At 38.0% G+C, this 18453-nt stretch overlaps 1 pseudogene; it reads left to right on the top strand.

The window, feature by feature from the left end:
* The window catches only part of LOC122426131, a 34688-nt pseudogene extending 16446 nt beyond the window's left edge, over positions 1 to 18242 (top strand).
* Positions 18243 to 18453: the final 211 nt, after the last annotated feature.

Below are 18453 nucleotides of genomic sequence, written 5' to 3'. Positions count from 1 at the left end.
CTGATCTTTCTTTGCCTGTGAATAACTTGAAGACTTTAAAAATGGCTTGGAGGAATCAGGGAACAATGCTGCAACTGATTAAATAATTCAGTTGAGAGGAGACCAAGTTTAGGATCTTTTATTCACATTCTGGAGATGAAAGAACATATAAAATAATACTTTATGTAACTATTTAGTGCTTCCTATTTCTCCTTCATTGTGCTAAGCTTATAATATATAATATTTCATTCATGCTTCAAATGACTATATGAGTTTTACTATTATTAACTCTCATTACTACCATTATTATTAACATTTCAGAGATGAGGGAATTGAGATCTTGTGAGACTATGTGACTCACCCAACTCTCACAGCTAATAAATGCTAGAGTCAGAATTTCCAAAATCTATGATGTTCTTAAGCAGTATGACATACTGCTCCCCACTGCAGACACAACTGGTAATTTCTCTACCCAGTGTAAAAATCACTAAGGAAATCCACACATATAGCACTTTTCCTTTGTTATACTACTTGAATCTTATTATTATTATTATTTTTCAGTAACTGAAACAAACAAACAAAAAAAGGAATCTTTAGTACCTGTCTCCAATGAGGATGTGAAAAATTAATAACATTATATTACTAGGTCTATCTGCTTTGAAATTTTCAGTCTGCCTGATAAATGTTTTGGAGATATACTTGGTCTCATTCTGCTAAAAGTAACTCTAAGTCAAGTCAGTGTTTCAATCATATAATCAGCACATTTTATCTGCAGATAAAACAAATGGTTAAACACAGCTGAAGCTGAAGCTCTAAAACTTTGGTCACCTGATGCAAAGAGCTGACTCATTGGAAAAGACTCTGGTGCTGGGAAAGATTGAGGGCAAGGGGAGAAGGGGAAGACAGAGGGTGAGATGGCTGGATGGCATCACTGATTCAATGGACATGAGTTTGAGTAAACTCCAGGAGATAGTGAAGGGCAAGGAAGCTGGGAATGCTGCAGTTCATGGGTTTGCAAAGAGTCAGACCCATCACAGAGACTGAACAACAACAAAGCATAGCAGAGAAGAGTTGAAATGGAGTTGAGGAGAGTAGTTATAGCTTTGAATTTGTTATGGGACTGTATATGTGAGTAGGGGGGTGTAAGAATGTACTAAGTAATGATGGAAAAGAAAAAAATTTAAATCATAACTGAGTTTAAATCATGACTACTACTGACTCACAAGGATGTGGGCATGTACCCTAATATCCGTAAGTCTTCATGTCTCTGTCTAGAACGACAATAACTAGTACTAACTAGATTGGATTATTCTGAGTGCTAGAGAAGATGCCAAAGGCATGGTGGCTAAGACTGGGCAATTGGGCTGAATTAATAATGTTGAAATCTATACTCTGTACTTTGGCATTTTTATAATATCATGGGGACATAAATGATAACTCTTCTTCTTGAAAGACCATTTCTAGTCATTGGATTGATTTTGTTTATTTCTGTACTGAGGTAGATAAACTATGAAATAGGTAAAAGATGGCCTTGGTTGTTATTGTTGTTCAGTCACTTAGTCATGTCCGACTTTTGTGACCCCATGAATTACAGCATGCCTGGCTTCTCTGTCTTTTATTATCTCCCAGAGTTTCCTCAAACTCATGTCCACTGAGTCAGTGATGCCATCCAACCATCTTGTCCTCTATCTCCTCTCCTTCCGCCATCAGTCTTTCCCAGCATCAGGGTATTTTCCAATCAGTCAGCTCCTTGCATCAGGTGGACAAAGTATTGGAGCATCGACTTCAGCATTAGTCCTTCCAAAGAATATTCAGGGTTGATTTCTTTCAGGATTGACCGGTTTGATCTCCTTGCTGTCCAAGGTACTCTCAAGAGTTATCTCCAGAACCACAGTTTGAAAGAATCAATTCAGCCTTCTTTATGGTCCAACTCTCACATCCAAACATGACTGCGGGAAAAACCATAGATTTGACTAGATGGACCTCTGTTGGCAAAAAGATGTCTCTGCTTCATAATGAACTGTCTAGGTTTTTCATAGCTTTTCTTCCAAGGAGCAAGCATCTTTTATTTCATGGCTGCAATCACCATCTGCAGTGATTTTGGACCTTAACAAAATGCAGTCTGCCACCATTTCCATTTTTTTCCCATTTATTTGTCATGAAGAGATGGGACTGGATGCCATGATCTTTAGTTCAATTCCGTTGCTCAGTCATGTCCAACTCTTTGCAACCCCATGGACTGCAGCATGCCAGGATTCCCTGTCCGTCACCAACTCCCAGAGCTTGCTCAAATTCATGTCCACCGAGTTGGTGATGCCTTCCAACCATCTCATCCTCCTCTGTCATCCCTTTCTCCTCCTGCCTTCATTCTTTCCCAGCATCAGGGTGTTTTCCAATGAGTCAGTTCTTTGCATCAGGTGGGCGAAGTATTGCAGTTTCAGCTTCAACATCAGTCCTTCCAAAGAATATTCAGGTTGATTTACTTTAGGATGGACTGGTTGGATCTCCTTGCAGTCCAAGGGACTCTCAAGAGTCTTCTCCAACACCACAGTTCAAAAGCATCAATTCTTTATAGTCCAACTTTCACATCCATACATGACTGCTGGAAAAATCATAGCTTTGACTAGATGGACTTTTGTTGGCAAAGTAATGTCTCTACTTTTTAATATGCTGTCTAGGTTGGTCATAGCTTTCCTTCCAAGGAGCAAGCATCTTTTAATTTCATGGCTGCAGTCTCCATCTGCAGAGATTTTGGAGCCCCCCAAAATAAAGTCTCTCACTGTTTCCATTGTTTCCCCATCTGTTTGCCATGAAGTGATGCAGCCAATTGCCGTGATCTCAGTTTTCTGAATGTTGAGTTTTAAGCCAACTTTTTCTCTCTCCTCTTTCACTTTCATCAGGAGACTCTTTAGTTTTCTTCGCCTTCTGCCATAAGGGTGGTGTCACCCGTGTATCTGAGGTTATTGATGTTTCTCCTGGCAATCTTGATTCCAGCTTGTGCTTCATTCAGCCTGGCATTTCACATGATGTACTCTGCATATAAGTTAAATAAGCAGGGTGACGGTATACAGCTTTGACATACTCCTTTCCCGATTTGGAACCAGTCTGTTCCATGTCTGGTACTAACTGTTGTTTCTTGACCTGCATACAGATTTCTCAAGAGGCAGGTCAAGTGGTCTGGTATTCCCATCTTTTGAAGAATTTCCCACAGTTTTTTGTGATCCACACAGTCAGAGGCTTTGGTGTAGTCAATAAAGCAGAAATAGATGTTTTTCTGGAACTTTCTTCATTTTTGACGATCCACAGGATGTTGGCAATTTGATATCTGGTTCCTCTGCCTTTTCTAAATCCAGCTTGAACATCTCGAAGTTCACAGTTCACATACTTTTGAAACCTCGCTTGGAGGATTTTGAGCATTACTTTGCTAGTGTGTGAGATGAGTGCAATTGTGCTGCAGTTTGAACATTCTTTGGCATTGCCTTTCTTTGGGATTGGAATGAAAACTGACCTTTTCCATTCCTGGGGTCACTGCTGACTTTTCCAAATTTGCTAGCATATTGAGTGCAGCACTTTCAGAGCATCATCTTTTATGATTTGAAATAGCTCAACTGGAATTCCATCACCTCCACTAACTATGTTTGTATGATGCTTCCTAAGGCCCACTTGACTTTGCATTCCAGGATGTCTGGCTCTAGGTGATTGATCACACAGTCTGATTATCTGGGTTGTGAAGATCCTTTTTGTATAGTTCTTCTGTGTGTCCTTGCCACCTCTTCTTAATACCTTCTGCTTCTGTTAGGTCCATACCATTTCTGTCCTTTATTGTGCCCATCTTTGCATGAAATTTTCCCTTGGTATCTCTAACTCTCTTGAAGAGATCTCCAGTCTTTCCCATTCTATTGTTTTCCTCTATTTCTTTGCACTGATCACTGAAGAAGTCTTTCTTATCTCTCCTTGCTATTCTTCAGAACTCTGCATTCACATGAGTATATCTTTTCTTTTCTCCTTTACCTTTAGCTTCTCTTCTTTCTCAGCTATTTGTAAGGCCTCCTCAGACAACCATTTTGCCTTTTTGCATTTCTTTTTCTTGGGGACGGTCTTGATCTCTGCCTCCTTACAATGTCGCAAACCTCCATCCATAGTTCTTCAGGTACTCTGTCTGTCAGATCTAAACCCTTGAATCTATATGTCACTTCCACTGCATAATCATAAGGGATTTGATTTAGGTCATACCTCAATGATCTAGTGGTTTTCCCTGCTTTCTTCAATTTAAGTCTGAATTTGGATAAGGAGTTCTTGATCTGAGCCACAGTCAGCTCCCCCATCACAGAACTTCCCCATCTTTGGCTGCAAGGAATATAATCAATCTGGTGATGTCCATGTGTAGAGTCTTCTCTTGTGTTTTTGGATGAGGGTGTTTGCTATTGCCAGTGTGTTCTCTTGGCAAAACTCTTTTAGCCTTTGACATGCTTCATTTTGTACTTCAAGGCCAAATTTCCCTGTTATTCCAGGTATCTCTTGACTTCCTACTTTTGAATTTCAGTCCCCTATAATGAAATGGACATCTTTTTTGGTTGTTAGTTCTAGAAGGTCTTGTGGGTGTTCATAGCACTGTTCAAATTCAGCTTCTTCGACATTACCGGTTGGGGAGTAGACTTGGATTACTATGATACTGAATGGTCTTAGTTAGCCGTGATCTTGGTTTTATGAATTTTGAGTTTTAAGCCAGCCTTTTCACTCTCTTCTTTCACCATCATCAAGAGGCACTTTAGTTCCTCTTTGCTTTCTACCTTTAGTGTGATATCATCTGCTTATCTGAGGTTGTTGGTATTTCTCCCAGGAATCTTGATTCTAGCTTGTGCTTCATCCAGTCCAGCATTTTGCAGTATATATTCTGCATACAAGTCAAATAAGCAGGGTAACAATATATAACCTTGGCATACTGCTTTCCCAGTTTTAAACCAGTCTGTTTTTCCATGCCCAGTTCTAACTGTTGCTTCTTGACCTGCATACAGGTTTCTCAGGAGGCAGTTAAGGTGGTCTGGTATTCCCATCTCTTTTTAATTTTCCACTGTTTGTTGTGATCCACATAGTCAAAGACTTTGGCATGGAGGTAGATTGTAGTTGGTTGTATTAAGTTCATATTCCAGAAAATAATTCTTGGCTGGGCAGAATGCTTAACAACAAAAGCAAAAAATAATAATAAAGCCTAGGGTGATACATTTTAAAAAGTGATAGTTCCTTCTTAAGATTTTGACTGAACACAATTTTCTCTAAGTAAGAAAGAGAGGTAGCTTTGCATGAGTTAAGAAGATGAGGAGGTCAGGGAACTGTGACTATGAAATTCTGTTTGCATAATTCTCCATTCTGTTAGATGCTTACTGGGTGCTTGGTGATGATGGTAGACAACTCGTCCCTTTGTATGTGAGACATCAATGGTGAGAGAGGAGCCTCATCTGCCACTTTCAAAGTATACCATGTCTCAGGGTTGATCAGGACTGGTCTGTTTCGTTTTCAAAAGTGGGAGCTAATGTTATTTTCTAAACTTTTTTTCCCTTAAAAATTAAACTAGAAGGTTACACCTCAAGAAATTGAGTTTGATTCATTCCAGAACAAAGAAAATTAGAAAACAAATCCTGCTGGGCTAAAAATATTTCATTAATTCAACAAGAGGTGAATTCCTTTAACTTGGAGAACTTAAGTCTGTACTCCAGCATTGAGAGGCCAGTTCGTTGTCAGTGCACTCATATCCTTCACTCACAACCCAGTGGATTACTTTTGAGTCCATGAACTGAAACTTCAAATCTTTTTAATTAAATGAGATGCATGGGAAAGCACTCAGCATGATCTTGGGAGACAGCAGAGCAAATGAACTCTTAGTCTCTTTTATTTTCATTTCCCCTCTTCTTTGCTTCTAATCATGATTTAAAACTTTGATGTTAATGCATAACTGTTTTCCAAGATGATGTTTTACAACAATACTTCGAACAAACATGGAAGCAAAAACAACAGTCTTTCACTCTGAGCTGTTTTTGTAAACCCATACGATGCCTTGGGTCATTTATAGCTTCCTGGTGAGTTCTTCTTAATTGGATCCCAATGAGGCTTCATTTTTTTCAATCAACACCTTAGAGAGAAAATTATTTGTATCAATTTGTGACTTATTTTTCCTGTTTGTTTTGATAATCATGAACTATTTACAATTTGAAAATGTGTCATTGATTGATGGTGAACATTCATAAAAAGCAAAAAATTAATTATACAACACAGCAAAACATACTTTAATTTTTCTTCTCTTGGGAAGAATTTGACAAGATGTTTTTCTTTCATATTCATATTGGCAGGATATTTTAGAATGGTATAATAGAAAATACTACTTAAAATTGATAAATTTGTTCAAATCTCTTTCTTTCTTTCCCTTCCTCCCTTCCTTCATTTTTCCTTTCTTCCTTCTCTTCACCTGGCTCACTGCATGCTTAGAATCTAGTATAAAAAAATTAAAAAAACATACATTAACTACTCTTAATATATTGGCAAAGACAAGGCAAGTTCCCAACATAGCAATGATTAAAGAATGAATGTGTTAAAGGCCATAATGAAGGAATAGAGGGACTAATTGTTAAAGATTTAATGAGTGCTATTGTGTGCCAGACACATTATCTTGGGCATTATATACATACAAATTGTAATTTATTTCTTCCAACAACCCTATGATGCAAGCATTTTCCCTATATTTTATAGATAAGAAAACTGAGGTACAAAAATATAACCAAAACGAAAATAATGTTCAGTATCACATTGTTAGTCAGTGACAGATCTGGGATATAAATTCAGGTAATATTTACTACAAATATGCTCTTTCTATCACAGTATGATGCCTCGTGTATTCGTTTCTTACTGCTGCTATAACAAATTGCCATACACTTAATGTTATAGGACAACACAGATTTATTTTCTTTTTTATTGAAATATAGTTGATTTATAATATCATATATTTAAGGTGTCTAGGATAATGATTTACAATTTTTAAGGTTATACTCTGCTTATAATTGCTATAAACTATTGACTATATTCCCTGTGCTGTATGACATATCCCTATAGCTTATTTATTTTATACATAATAGTCTGTATCTCTTAATCCCCTACAAATTTATTATCTTACTCTTCTAAAGATTTGAAGTCTGAAAGGGGTCTCATTGGGCTAAAATCAAGGGGTCAGCAAAGCTGTGTTCCTTTGTGAAGGCTCAAGGGGAGAATGTGTTTTCTTGTCTTTTCTACCTTCCAGAGGTTGCCTGCAGTCCTTGGCTTGTGGGCCGCTTTCAGCTTCAAAGCCATCAATATGTTAAAATGTTTTTCTCATTGCATTGCTCTGACACAGACTTTTCTTCCTCCTTCTTCCACATTTAAAGACTCTTTTTAAAAAAAATTTTCCAGCCAAGTTGTGAATCATGTGGGTTATTACTTCCCTGACCAGGGACTGACCCACCTCCCCTGCATTAGAAGCACAGAATTGAGCCGCTGGACCACCAGGGAAGTCCCTTAAAGACTCTTGTGATTACTCTGGGCCCACCTGATAATCCAGGATACTCTCCCTATTTTAAGGTCAGCTGACTAGCAACCTATAATTTTATCTGCAACCTAAATCCCCCTTGCCATGTAACATAACATACTCCCAGGATCTGGGGATTAGACTGTGAGTGTCTTCGTAGGGAGAGCATTACTCTGCCAACCACATCTCCCTCCCAAAAATGAGGGTATAGGAGAGTTTAGAGGAAAGGGAGATGTTGGGGCTAGGAGCATAGGAAGGTTCATGGAGAAAATGATATTGAGCTGAATCCTAAAAAACAGAGGAAAGAGGATTCCTAAGGGATCACATAGCTAAAGGAAGCCATAGAAGCAAATACAGTATATGTAGGTATATACTGAATTTGAAATACCAGCCAGGTGGATATTAATAAGCAGAGGAATAACTGATTTTTTCATTTTTATCATGAAGTTTAAGTGAAGGTAGATAGGGCTTTGGGGAGTGAATGATGTGATTTAAAAACCTGTACACTGCTGATGGGGCTGTAAGATGATTTAGATCTTATGGGGAGTAGTTCAGCAATGCATATTAAGAGCTTTGGACTTTTACCAGTTCTGTGATCCTCTAATTCCACATGGCTATTTATAATAACTGGAAAGTTATAAACAACCTATATATGCTATAAAGGGAATTGTTAAAAAACTTGTCATCAGTGCAAATGATGGCATATTGTACAGATATTTAGAAGTTATGTATAACTTATGTATATGTATAAGTTATGTATATTTAGAAGTTATATTTAGAAGGATAACATTTATTAATATGGACAAGTGATCACTATATGTAACATCCAAAAAAAGAGACTACATACAGAGTAGTGGTTCTCGTTTGGAGAATAAGAATTCATTGAGCCTCTTCTGTGTGGCAGGCCTTATACTGGACATGTTTATGAATATTCATTTAGTTCTCACAATAAGCTCATAAGATAGGCAATCTTATTAGCTGTTCTAGTGATGAGAAAACAAACAACTATTTTGGTCAAGATCACACCAACATGATAGGGTTAGATTTTTTTTTTCATTTATTTTTATTAGTTGGAGGCTAATTACTTTACAATATTGTAGTGGTTTTTGTCATACATTGACATGAATCAGCCATGGATTTACACGTATTCCCCATCCCGATCCCCCCTCCCACCTCCCTCTCTACCCGATCCCTCTGGGTCTAGATTTGAACTGAGGAAATAAAACTCATAGCCACTCATAGCCACTGTGCCAGATTTCCACCCACTATTTTACATTATTTCTGTGTCTCAGATTTGAGAAATGGATGCAATTGTTATGGGAATTGTGAATAAACCAAAGGCTATTTTTTTCAAGTTGCAGATCAATTGTCAAAATCTGGGAAAGCCCATGGGAATGTATTACCTGTAAAAATGTGGGTCACAGAAGGAAAGAATAAATGTCAAAATCATGGGCCAGATGAAATAAAAATGGAAATAGTGGATATCTTTGAGCAATAGATTTGGGGCAATTGTTATTTTATTTTTTTACTTACGTGAGTTTTCTAAACTCTGTAAGTGAAATTTCTAAACCCTTAGTAAATACATATTACCTTTTAAATAAGGGAATAGTTACTAGAAATAAACACCAGGAAAGGTTAAGAAGAGTATCTTAGAATGGAGTGCTGCCTATTTAATGAGGAATATCCACAAAGTCTAAAATGTCATAGCTGTAGTACTTCAATTTAGGGCCCCCCTTCTCATATATCAGGGCTTCCCTGGTGGCTCAGATGGTAAAAAATCTGCCTGCAATGCAGGAGATCTGAGTTTGATCCTGAGTCAGGAAGATGCCCTGGAGAAGGAAATGGCAGTCCACTCCAGTATTCTTGCCTGGAGAATTCCATGGACAGAGGAGCCTGGCGGGCTACAGTCCATGGGTCACCAAGAGTTGGACATGACTGAGTAACTAACACTTTCACTTTCTCATATATCAGTTACAGCTTTAGGACCATATAGACAGTGACTGAGATAAACTGTAATCCAATAAGGAGGTAAATGCCTATAAGTTAAACAAATCCCCAAAAGTGCTTACTCTTCTCCAGGTGATGGGCTAATTTCCAATTGAGAAATCTGAAAAACATTCATGAAGTGAAGCTCTTATAGACAGAATCAATTAGAAGAGATATGGAAGTCCATGAACCATAGCCTTCTTTTAACAAGGGCCCAGCCAAAAGAGATTATTGCATTTTCAGTTTTACAAAGTTATCAACTGAAATCCTATTTTAACTTTGACTGTCCCAAGCATTATCTTTACTTTAGCAGAATTTCCACTCTAAATAAATGGAAAATATCAGGTCACCTCCATAAGGTTACCCTTAACGTAGGATCACCCCAGGTAATTTTTCAAGGAGGTCTTACCTTTCAACCTTGTGTGTTTTATGCCCCTCCCTCCACAACCTTCTGAAACTTTTACACTTCCTCCAAAACTAAGGAAAAGAATTACTGAGCCTAATTTAGAAAAATTGATGCTTTTGATCTGTGGTGTTGGAGAAGACTCTTGAGAGTACCTTGGACTGCAAGGAGATCCAACCAGTCCATCCTAAAGGAGATCGGTCCTGGGTGTTTATTGGCAGGACTGATGCTGAAGCTGAAACTCCAATTTTTGGCCACCTGATGCGGAGAGTTGACTCATTGGAAAAGACCCTGATGCTGGGAGGGATTGGGGGCAGGAAGAGAAGGGGACGACAGAGGATGAGATGGCTGGATGGCATCACCAACTCGATGGGCATGAGTTTCAGTAAACTCCAGGAGTTGGTGATGGACAGGGGGAGGCCTGGAGTGCTGCAATTCATGGGGTCGCAAAGAGTCAGACTTGACTGAGCAACTGAACTGAACTGAACTGTTTAGTAAAATATATTCCATTATTTAAAATGATCTGTTGGAAAGGCAGGATAGTGATGTCTATATCTCAGCATCACATGGATTGGCCCAGAGTGGGTGCTTGATAAGTATAATCAAATCAATATATGAATGGTTTCTTTTAAAAACTGAAGCACAGCTTTTGGACCAAGGTCATCATACATTCAAATCTGATTCTTATAGCACCTTTTGGGTGTTGTGCTGTTTTAAGAGAGTCCTCGGTCCTTTGTGTTTCTTCAGTTGGTGGCTCATGTTGTTTCTCCCCAGTGACACTCTCCTTCATTTATCCTTTTCATGTTCAATTCTCTTCATTTCTGAACACTCCTCAAATATAAAAAGGCATTTAATCTTCCAATGCGAAATGCCAGCCACTCTAGATTTGTGTCACCTGCAAAGTTTAATGTTGTACTAACTATTCCATCATGCAGATCACTGGCAGAAACATGGAATACCAATATTCTCAAGTCAAAGTCAAGAAGAAATCCACTAGTGATGTTCCCCCCTGCTCCTCCGGTTGACACCGATCTATTGATTATCCTTCTGAGAACAGCCTCTGTAATAACACAGTGGATTACTCCTGCTATCTATCAAGACTTGTGGTCTCCCAAGGAGTCACAGATGATGTATTAAAATAGTTTATTGGCATAGAACATCTTTAGCGAAGGAGAACAAGACATTTTACACAGTAAGTGGGTGGTAAATCACATTTTTGAAAATGGAATTATTTTTAAATACTTTCAGATACTGTTTAGAGGAGGCCTATAATAAAGCCCATTGTCAAATGAAAAATCCCTAGGAAAAGTTAATAATTATTCCCTAAATGTATTTCTTTGAGATTGGCTATTTTATGGCAGATTTTCTCAGAGAAGATTGCCTGCCCTCATTCCACACCCCCCCCCCCCCCAATAAGCTTTATAAGATCTATAAGGCCCAATTGCTCTTGGAGCTGTATGTGACTTATCTGAGGATTAATGACTCAACCTCCTTTGCCTGTGTCCTGGGCTCCCTCTCAGACCTCTCAGACCTCAGACCAAGACTTAAACGCCTTGAAGAAAAATGGCTCATCTACCCAAATCATCCATTACCAAAGCTAGAGCTTTCCAGTTGGCTAACCTTTCTTATGTTGAGACTTTGTTTAAATATTAGCACGGCTGGAGAAGCTGCTAGTAGAATCAGTTCTAATTCTGTGCACAGCTACTGGAAAACAGAAACTGACTGGATATGTTCCAGTGAGGTAGGGTGGAAGCATGATGAATCTGCAATTTCTCATTTAACACTAATTTAAAGCAGACACCTCTGTGGACATTATGAAACTCATAGATAAACTTTAGGAGATGTAGGAAATTATATGCAACATTTTGTGTGTCTGTGCTCCACCCAGCAGTTCTCATCAAATCCAAGGATTCTCAACCCAAATAACATTTAAGAAGGACTACATGACAAGTAGCTTTAGTCTTGAACTCCTTACTCCTAGACTCTATTTAATAGACCTTTCAAAAAATAAAATATCTTTTAAAAGTTTAAACTTTATTATAATCAAAGAAATATGAATATATTTATGAGATACTACATTTTAAGTTACCTCACTGTAGAAAATCACAAGAATGAAACTTAGTATTGAAAAAGACGTAAGAAAACACACACCCTCAATTTCTGCTGGTGGGAGTTTATGTTCTGTGTGGCAATTTGGCAAAAGTCTTAAAACATATATGCAATTGGATCGGCAATTCTTGTTTTAAGGAATTTGTCCTAAGGGAAAGAATTGGACAAGTATACAAAGATATTTATCTCAATGTTTATTACAGTATTGTTTACAATAGTGAAAAGTTCATAACTGTGCATTAAGGGGGTTAATTTAAGCCAGTTATGGTACACTCATTAAATGGATTTCCACAAAATAATATAGTTGTACATTTATCAGTATGGAGCCATACTTGTATTACATTAACTAAAAATGCTGGTTACAAAATAATATTTATAGTACTGAATGGAAACTATATTTCTTAGACACAAATGGAAAATATGTCTGAATATATACTGAAAAGATAGTCACAAAAATAATATTTGTGTTTACACTTAATTAGATTGTAGATGATTTTTCTTTTGCATTTATTGTGTCAACAAAGATAAACAATATAAATTTTAAAGCTATATGCAATAAAATAATAGAAGTTTATAGAGTTGTCAGGGGGAAAAAATGCTTTGGGAGCTGACAAGAATTTTCTACAATGATACAATGGGTAAAATTTAATCATCTCATTATAGACACTAATCATCCGCTTATTTAGCCACTGATTTCTAGAAAGAAGAACACTGCTTTCTGAAGAAATTCTAAATATTTTGCATTTGAGTGTAGAAATATCACCTGTTATGTGCTCTGTATAAGGTCACTAAATTCCTTACTAAAGGAGAGAAACATGACATGAGCTTCTTATCATTTTTTATAAAAAAATCCTTTTTTCTTCCTTATAACCCCCAGCACAGGGTGGCTAACTGAATTGGTGTTTGGTTGGCCTGTGCAAATAATAATTGGAAATTTACTTATTTCTTCATCAAAACTTTTATGCTATTTAATAGGTTCCAGGCACTATTATAAGAACTTTTCAAATATGAGCTTAACCCTCTAAGCCACTCTAGGAGTGAAAGGTTATTATTATTCCTATTTTATAGTTGGAGGAGGAGATGACTCTAAAGATAGTTAAACATTCCTTATATACAGAATCTAAAAAGAAATGACACAAATGGACTTATTTACAAAAAAGAAACATACTCACAGACTTAGAGGATGGGTGTATGGATACCGGTGGGAAGGATGGGGGAAAGGGATAGTTAGGGAGTTTGGGATTGGCATGTACATACTGCTCTGTGTTAAATGGATAAAAAAACAAGTTTCTACTGTATTAGCACAGGTGACTCTGCTCAAGTTTGTGTGACAGCCTGGATGGGAGGGGAGTTTGGGGAAGAGTGGATACATTATATGTATGGCAGAGTCCCTTTGCTGTCCTCCTGAAACTAGCACAACTTTGTTAATCGGCTATGAAAGTGAAAGTCGCTCTGTCCTGTCCGACTCTTGGTGACCCCTTGGACTGTATGTAGTCCATGGAATTCTCTAAGCCAGAATACTGGAGTGGGTAGCCTTTCCCTTCTCTAGGGGATCTTTCCAACCCAGGGATCAAACCCAGGTCTTCTGCATTGCAGGCAGCTTCTTTACCATCTGAACCATGAGAAGCCCAAGGATACTTCAGTGGGTAGCCTATCCCTTCTCCAGCGACTCATCCCAACCCAGGAAATGAACCTGGGTCTCCTGCATTGGGAGGTAGATTTTTACCAACTGATCTATCAAGGAATACACTATAAAATAAAAAGTTAAAAGAATAAAGACAGTTTAACTATCTTGTCTGTGATTAAGCAGCTGATTGATGTGAGTGATCATTTATCCTCAAGTTAGTAATTACTCGAGGATGTATACGATGTAGGAACGGAAATAACTTGAGGATCTTATGGTAGGGAAGGGTTATATTAATACAAATGATAACAAAGTTTTAGGTTGAAATCTAACTTGGCCACCAAAATAATTTCGATAATTTTTATTAGGGTGGCAAAGTTTCTAATAAATATATATATTATATAATTCAGATATATAATTGAAACAAAGCAATATCAAAAGTTTGTGCAAAAATGGCCAAATATATAAAATAGGGGGAACAAAAAGAGAAGTAAATATAACCAGATGTTGATGACAACTACATCAGGAGGAGTGAGACTATGGGTGATTTTAATATTTTTAAATCACTTTCTAATTTTCCAAAATGAGTAGAGTGAATATTGTTACTCTAAAATAAAAGTTAATTCACTTCCTTTAAGTTACTAGCTAGCAAGAAAAGTAACACATATAAGGAGAAATGGCAATAAGATTTAATATCTACCCACATGATGCTTGATTTAATGGAGGCACCGATATGTGTGACCCCAAGCAGATATCTTAGGAACACTGACTGTCAATGAATTTATGGATGGTCACTGTGTCCTGCCAAAACTCTGCTCTCTGGGGAACATTGGTCATTTCTTTCCTCCAGTGCTGAAATTCTCTGTTAGTCTCCTCACTTAGTAGAAGTGCAAAAATTGAAAAGTGCAAAGTAAGAATGAAAAGGGCTGGAGTAAATAGCACATGCTCAGCTAAAAGTCAAGAGCTTTAAAATTTGCTGGGAAAATATCTATGAAAAATAGAATGCATGATTCAACTATTAAATAGTCATTGGTTTGGTTGCTATTTCTGATAGAGCTAAAGTTCGGATGCATGCAAGCAAACCACAGCAGTATTTTGGTGGGAAAAATTCAACCTATTCCCAGTAAGGAACTGGATCTGTTTTTCTCTAGCCAGAAGGATAGAGAGCTGAAAATAGAAAAACTGAGAGTGGGTCACTTGCCTGAAAGAAAAAAGCCCTCTTTCCCAGACAGGAATGAGAGTCACCTCAGGGACTAACATGCTGGGGACTCTCTCTGCTCTAGGGCTGGGTTGAAGAGATTGGGAGAGGTCTTTTAGACATATAGTATAGCTGGAAGACCCAGCTAAGAGTGTGGGTGTGTATGTATAAACATACAATTAAAACACAGTAACACCAGGAATACTGGGCCCAGGGGAAGAATGGAACTTTAACAGTTAATTGTGACTCTGCAGAGAAGTCAGGTTACTTTTTCTTTCCTGGGTGAAGAGAACACTAACTATAGGACTGTGGTAGTGATCCTTGGACTATAAACGCATCTCTTTTCTAGAGAGGGTTGGGTTAGCTAGAAGGTTTCAATGACAATGCTTAAACACACTAATAATTCATCAGCATGGGAAGGCCAGCTGCCGTGTTCAATGGCAGCACTGTTAGGCACCTATCTGGCACGAGTCGCTTTTGAACCCCATCTATGTCAATTTGTCTTGCCTTCCTTCCTTCGCTGTCAGGCAAACTGAATTAATCTTCACACAGGAACCCTTTAATTCTGTCCTTTTGAAACGCAGAGATAATTGGGCTTTTTGGATAGCTTAGCTGTTGTTTTGGGTTTTGTTTTGTTTTACATTCTCTTCCCAAAACATGAATACCCACAACTGACCCCTTGGGTTGAATAGACATTCCTCAAAGTCTTAGAGTCATCATGCAAGGAAGACTCCAGAGAAGAAGGAACAAGGACATTTCTAAAATCACTGGACATTAGAACTGTTAAACGGAAGTGGTTTCATTTTGTATTTTAGGTTCTTGAAAGGGTGCCAGCTGCCAAGGCAGGGAAGTTGTGGACCACCCTTCTAGACCCCTAATTCATACTTGATGACACTTTGTAACAATTCTGTTGTTGTTTCAAAAATCTGTTCTCTCTTTTCCCCTCTTTTTCCTTGGAGAATTTACCCAAATTTACAGCCTCAGCTAGGCTCTCTGGCCTTCTCTTTGGTCTCAAAATTCAACACTCAGTCCAAATGCCCTGATGTTTACTCATAGATGTTCTGCTAACTTCAAATTAATAATGCCCATTATGTAGCCTGACAATTCCACTCCACCTCCATCAAATGTTCTCAACCTCATTTTGTGGTTTATTCTCCTAGACACCAGACATGAAAACTCAGAATTGCTTTTGTCTCCTCTCTTCTCTTCTTCCTATGATTAGACAGTTCCTAAACCTCTTATGCTCTTCCTTTGGTCTACTTCTTTGCTGAATTAATGGAACACTTTCTATCTAAACCAGTAGTTAGCATACTTACAAGAGCCCTTGTTTTATTAATTTTCATTTAGAAGTAGCAGAATTTTGATATTGTGTGCCACTTAGATATGCCACATATCTAATGCATAATAGCATATTAACATTAGATATAGCCGAAGCTCCACTAACTAAGCCCCATTTATTCAACTTACTGGGGCTAACTAATGTTTTTTGGTTCCTTCTTACAAACGTTTGCAATGATTCCTGTGGTCTGCCGAAAGTTCAATACTTATTTCTGTTTTCCAAGAATCAGTTGCTTTTCTTCAGAAAACCTATTTATACCCCTTAAACTTACTATTATAATTATGTGGATCAATGGGGTATAAACCCCCATCAAAAAAATGACTTGATGTTTGTAAAGCTAAGTGGAATGGTTTTGAAAGACTTGAAAAAAGCGAATTGCTAAAAAATGCTCTTTTAACTTTAAATTCATAGAATAAATGTTGATATGTATTTCGCTTTTTAATGACTGCTGGCTTTACCTGACTTTTTCAATTAATCGTATATAGCTACTGAAGCTGACCCTATAGCTCTGAAGTTTTTGGTGGGTGTCTTGAGGGATTACAGCACAGTGATCCCTGGCATGGACTCTGGAACCTGCCTGGGTTTAAATCCTGTCTATTTCTAACTAGGTGTACCTCATTTTCCCCATTTGTAAATAAGGGTAATACCAATTTCTACCTCCTATGAGGATCAAATGAGTTAATTCACTTTAAATAGTGCATAGCATGTTACAAGTTCTCAATAAATAGCATTTATAGGTAAAAGGGGGAGATGAGAAAAGTCAAGGTGAAGAAATGATCTAGGATAAAAGCCAAGCAATGCCCCTGGTATCAACATGATTCACAAAGTAAGGAGCTATTTCAGCTACTTATCTGAGAAAATATGATTCAGAAGATAATTCTACCTGCTGTAACTAGTAATGACACTAACAAAGTAAATAAAAATAATAACATCATTTTCATGGCACATTAGTAGCTCTTGAGTGTTTGTATTATTTTGATCTTTCGGGATAAATATGGAAATTAGAATCAGGTACCTAGTTTTAATCCTAGTTTTGCCACAAACTACTTAAGTGGCTTCTGGCCAGCTACATTTCCTTTCTGGACTAAAGGGCACTATCTGGGTAGTTGGAGGTATGTGCCTGCCAACTTCATTAAGTATAGAGTAGCAGGGGTACAGAGAGGCAGGTAGAAAGAATGAATTAGAGAGTGGTTGGGGGCTCAGAGTAAGAATTAAGTTATGACATGACAGCTATAAAAGGGGGTGTTTCATCTGAGGGCTTTTGGGTGGCTGAAATTTAAAATTTGTTGTTCAGTGTCTGACTCTTTGTGACCCCGTGGGTTGTAGCACGCCAGGCTTCCCTGTCCTTTACTAGCTCTCAGAGTTTGCTCACATATTCATTGTATTTTGTAGGCCATAAACCTGTTCATGACTTGAAGTCTGTGTTCTGTGATTCACATTTATTGTATGAAAGGGAATGATTGGGGGTTTAAGTGACAGGATACAAAGCAGAAGAAAAACATAGAGGGGAGTGATCCGCATGGGATCTGGACTCATTCTGCATCTCTCTGTGGAAAAGTCTAAGCAAGGAATGGCTCTTCTGCCATCTTGGGTTGGAATTGCTTCAGATTTAAAGGTGTTGAGAAGCTTGGCTGCCCGTTGTTCAAATAAGGTATATGTCAGTGATGTCAACACAACGTGTTGAGGAAATGTTACATCTGTCTGCAATTGGCTACCTCTTGATAGGAGAAACACTGCTGGAAGCCTGGAGACCAGATGTTGCTTTCAATCACACAGAGGTCAAACAGCTTTAGATGAAGAATGTCTGCACCTCCCCATCCCTGGCCCTAACAGAAATATCCAAGGTGAATTTGGTGGAATCATAATTGTTTTAGCTCATGTTCCCGTTTTTCTTAGTGTATGACATTGCCGCCACTAGAACAGAGCAATCAGATTGGTGGCCCTTGGTTCAAGGGTTATGAAGAAGACATCAGAGCTGAGAGATTCCTGTTCACAGGGTCACATGACCTACATTCCAGCCTAGGTTTTGCCATTACAGATGTTGAAGGAGTCTGAAAATATCTCTTGTTTTCTCTAGTTTCTTAAACTGAGCAAAAATGGGAGCATTATTCTAAATGGCCTGTGTTATCCTTTCCAGTTTAATATTTTGCAATTATGCAGATATGAGGGAAGCCTGGTCTTGGCTAAGGCTTGGGACAACCACCTGGAAAATCAGTACAGTGGTGTTTCCAGAACGAAAACCTCCTCTGGTATTTCCTACTAGTCC

This window comes from Cervus canadensis, chromosome 24 (assembly GCF_019320065.1).
Source record: "Cervus canadensis isolate Bull #8, Minnesota chromosome 24, ASM1932006v1, whole genome shotgun sequence".
NCBI classification, from domain to species: domain Eukaryota; kingdom Metazoa; phylum Chordata; class Mammalia; order Artiodactyla; family Cervidae; genus Cervus; species Cervus canadensis.
Note: the sequence above shows the minus strand (reverse complement) of the source record. Positions and strands in the feature narration are given on the sequence as shown.